The sequence below is a fragment of the Montipora foliosa genome, unplaced genomic scaffold, assembly GCF_036669935.1.
Source record: "Montipora foliosa isolate CH-2021 unplaced genomic scaffold, ASM3666993v2 scaffold_412, whole genome shotgun sequence".
Classification (NCBI taxonomy): Eukaryota; Metazoa; Cnidaria; class Anthozoa; order Scleractinia; family Acroporidae; genus Montipora; species Montipora foliosa.
This window is the reverse complement of record NW_027179715.1, coordinates 410,001-415,000: the sequence shown is the minus strand read 5'-3', so window position 1 is coordinate 415,000 and position 5,000 is coordinate 410,001.

Sequence of the window (5,000 nt, the reverse complement as noted above, 5' to 3'; positions counted from 1 at the left end):
CATCAGGACAACCATCAGCCAAAAAAATTGTCTTTCACCTCATAAGCTGCCATGCGCTGGGTGTTAAATATTTCTTTGTTATCCTTAATGACCAAAAATTCTTTTAGCAACCATTTAAATCCTGCTTTCAAATGGAGATTCTCGCAAAGAAATCGTTATGTTCTGTTGACTTCTGCCATGATTAAACAATAAGATTGCGCACATCAAGACGGGTTGGGGTGGGGAGGAAACAACTAGACCCTCCGTAAGGGTACACTGGGTTGCCTGTGGTACGTGCACCGTTCCAGACAATTTTTTTCAAGTTGGGGGGTCATTAAGACCATGTAAGGGGTCACCCAGAAGTCTTACCAGCAGAGGTCCTTTGGCTCACAGGTCCTCACTCATTTGCACGACGAAACAGATCCTTTTCTGAGGTTAGAAACCTGGCTACAGGCCTAATAATTAATCATTTGTCAGAAAGAAGAATTCCTGTCCTCTTTAGAAAAAATAGACACGCATTGCTTACGTGTGGTAGTAAAGTAACACAGCGATTTATTCCACATAAAATGTCAACTGAGCTGTGTGTCTTCCGGTAGATTGAAGTTGTTCTTGCATAATATGCACCTCTAACAGTGCACGATATTGATTTGGTATTGTCTATCACTGCAGTGCCATGGTAGAAGTTTTGGGTAAATAGCCTTAGAAGACATGTGGTGACTAGCAAAGTACTGAACCCAGAAAGATTGAAAAAAATAAATGGGAAGTGAGAAACATTGGCTTCTGGACTGACATAATTTTCAAGCTCCCTCACAACTTCTTTCACCACAAGTTTAAGCGTGCCCTCTGAGCATTTGACAGCTTTCTAATACTAAAGTTATCCCTCTCCTGCGGGGTTAGTATCTGGATGGGTGACCTCAAACATATACCCCTTCGTAAAACAGAAGCATTGGACCGAAAATACTATTAATGCTAACAAATGCGAACTCAGCAAGGTACAGATTTTGTTAGTTTGCTTTATGCAAAAACAAATATTGAAGGAAAATTAAATTGATACACAGTTTTTAGAAAGAGCAGAAGGAAGTTTCCAGGACAGTCGCTCAAGAATAACATGTTTACAACATGAAAACAACATTAATTTTGAACCGTGAATATAGAATATAAAAAGTTAGGATCAGCGACGAACATTTTGGAAGATTTTTGCTACATTCACTTTTGGTTGCACAAATAAATCGCAAAATCGAAAGTGACATCGCCAGAATTCAGCAGGCGCCGTGATTAAGTCACCGCTGCATGTTTACTCGCTAAACAGTGAAGCAGCTGTGTCAAATGATGGCAAGATACCGGGTTTTCGTAAGTTTCTTTTTCTGTCAAGTGTTATAAAGTTTGGCAATAAATGAGGGAAGTCAAAACAAAGATCACAATCACCCAAACTCTTGAGGTTGACCCTGGGGTTGACCATTCCCACACCAAATTATGGGTATGTTTTTGGTATGTATAAGTTATGTCAAGGGTATGGCTTGACATATCTACAACATATCCATCACATATCAAAAACATACATATGACATACCAAGAACATACTGTATTCTGGTATGCAAAAGGTACCGGTAGGTCAGTGACATGTATATGCTATCTCTGTTATACCAAAGATATACCATTAAGTATAATTTTTGAAACAAATGTTATATACCAAAAAGGTAGCCAAAACATACCACTTAAGAGGTACCTAAAACATACCTTAGCCACATATCTAAAATTATGTTTTGGGTATGTCGACCATACCTCAAACATACCAATAAACTACCAAGAACACATCAAATTTGACATACCCAAAACATATCAGTCACATACCAAAAACATACACGTGACATACCAAGCACATACTTAAATTTGGTATGCCAGAGGTAGCTTACTGATATGTTTGTAACCTCTGACATACCGAAAATATACCATTAAGCATCATTTTTGGAACAATTTTATAGTACCACAAAAGCACCTAAAAGGTAGCACTTTGGAAGTACCTAAAAATATATCAAAAACAAAGCTGAAAGTTATGTCTTGGATATGTTCACCATACCTAAAACACACCATCAACATACAAGTACCAAGAACATGTTTGAGCTGATTTGTTATGTCAAAAACATTAGTCATGTACCAGAAACATCTACATATACAGCACTCCACGTTATGCGTATACTAACCAGGAACAGCTGATGCATTAATAATTATTGCTACATTTCTCATGTTCAGGGCTCTTTAGCTTATAAACTACAACAATCACAAGTGAGATATGTCCTCATGTAAAACATTAATTTCACTAACAGGTCTTTTATAGCATTAATATACAACCTTACAATTACATACTGGATAATATTACTGAACATGAAGTCAACTTGGGTCAACATGTATAATTTGTCTTCGTAATCTTCAGACTAAGTTGAGGTAAAAATAGAACTTCTAAATTTACAAAAATGGTCTATTAATTTAAAATTTCATCCTCCTTCATAATTGTATTACAGAAAAATCTTATCATCTTCATCACTATCTCCATGTGGAGTTCCTTGTGATTCATTATCTAAGGCACTTGCGTGCACATTTTGTTGCTCTAATTCAGATGTAGTAGTGCTAGCTGCCATGGTGTCTTTGTTTTCCTTTTTGAGGGCTCGTCGCTGTAACTCCTTAATGCTGAGTCATTGCATGGGCAATTCCTTTCTTGTGACCCTCCTTAACTTCCTGCTCAGGTTTGACTGCTGTTGAGCTGCAATAAGCATCAGTCACCCTGTACAGCAATGTTGCTTTCAGGTCTTGCTATTTCTCACTTAGATTGTTGTTGTCTTAAATGAGCAATGTACGTTAAATAAATTACTGATCACTGAAATTGTCAAGATTACTACCTTGTTTGTCTGTTCTGCTGCTGCAGGAGCTTGAAGTATTGGCGGTACATGTGGTCAGTAGTGGAACATCCTTCGTTAAGTCCATTTTATTCTCGATCGACCGTCCTGAAAACTTCTTTCTGCTCTTCCTAAAAACTGTGTATCAATATTTATTTACTTTTGCATCAATATTTGTTTTGCATAAAGCAAGCTAAAAAAATCTGGACCTTACTCAGTTCGCATGCTTGAGTGTTAAAATATAATTTCCGGTCCTATGCTTCTCTTACAAAGAGGTATATCTTTTAGGTCAGCCATCCAGATACTAACCCCACTGGACAGGGATTAATTTCAGTGAACTTTTGTTATTACAAAGCTGTGGGACGCTCAGAGTGCTCGCTTAAACTTGTGGTGTAAAGAAGCTGCGAGGGAACTTGAAAATGATCAGCATGTCAGCCTAGAAGGCAATGTTTTTCGATTCCCTTTTATTTTCTTCAATTTTTCTGGGTTTAGTACCTTGCTAGTAACCACAGTGGGCTATTTACCTAAGACTTCTACCATGGCATTACAATGATATACAATACCAAAACAATATCGTGTAGTATAGAGGTTTTGCACGGCAGCCATGTTGCATGGCAGGAACAATAGTCTAAGATTCTTTTTCCTATGGGACCAAATGTTCTTTCTTATGCAAAACATTTTTAATTGTTTGTTCCATACAACATGGTTGCCTTGCAAAACCTCTCTTAGAGCTACATATTATGCAAAGACAACTTGAATCTCCTGGAAGACAGTTGACGATAATTACTACCTTGCTTGTCTGTTCTGCTGCTGCAGGAGCTTGAAGTATTGGCGGTCCATGTGGTCAGTAGTGGAACATCCTTTGTTAAGTCCATTGCCTATGTAATTTGATTGTGGAGATTATATACTGGATATTTATTGCTAATAAGGAATCACAAACAAATGTGATTTTATTTACCCACTTATGGCAATTTAATCTTCAAGCACTGAATTGCAAAACGTTTAGAAACTCTAGACTGTTGATGCCCCATCTGGTCGAAATTTACATATTGATAAGATGCAATAAACCCTCGTGGTCTTGCATTACTACTATTTTTCACTCAGGTGACATTTGTCAAGTACACCTACCTCTATCTGTGCCGCTTCCTTGTCATTTATACTAGTGTCTGGAATTTGCACTGCAGGTTTTACATTCTTCTTCTTTATTATCATTTCTTTCGTTGATTTGCCATTTGTCATTTTAGTACTTTCCTTGTCAGCAGTCTTTGTTGCCTTAGTAGCCTTGGTTTTTTGTTCTGTTGTGGTGTTAGTGGACTGGTGTGCATCCACAGCCTGGTCATGATCACTTAATGAATCATCTATAATCAATAATCACAACTGCATGATCAGTACTTGAACAATATTTTGTTAACCTTTGCTGAACCAAAGCTGTCAATTGATCCTTGTATGTTTATTTAAGGGGCAGTATGCCATGTTGACACAAAGTTACGTTGATTTCCGTTGCATTTATAAACAGATTTGCCATTAGCTGGCTCAGCTTATATGCAGATACAGGTGCAAAGTCATCTCCACAAACTAACCTACTGTAGCCTAGCTCAGGCATGAGTAATCAGCCTCTAAGTACATGTATGAGGTATCCGGATGTTTCACCCGAAAGCCTGTTCGCCCGACAGAGATTCGCCCGGAACTATAGATGATTCGCCCGATGATATTTAATTGACTTAAACCGGTACACGCAACATCGTAACGAAACTATTCTGTAAAACTTGTAACTATTTATCCGACTCGGTGTAATAAGGCCGCCAAATTTAAAGGGAACCTGGCTGCAAGTTAGCATGCGTTTTGTGTCGGAGAACACTTTGCAAATAAATGGCAAGAAATAAAGCACTTAAAATAGTAGTGTAAAATGGGTTTTACGCTACGTTGAAATATCTGTTCCACCTGGCTTGACAATGAGCAGGGGTTTCAATAACTTCTGAAATAGCCGTCCATAATAGCCCATTGAAGGTGGCAGTTTAACAAGTTTATGATAGCATTTTTAGTGAAAATCAAGGCAAACTAGCTGGCAGTATACCGCCTGTAACCGGCTTCTATTGAAACCCCTGAATGAGTCTATATTTGTAGCGATTG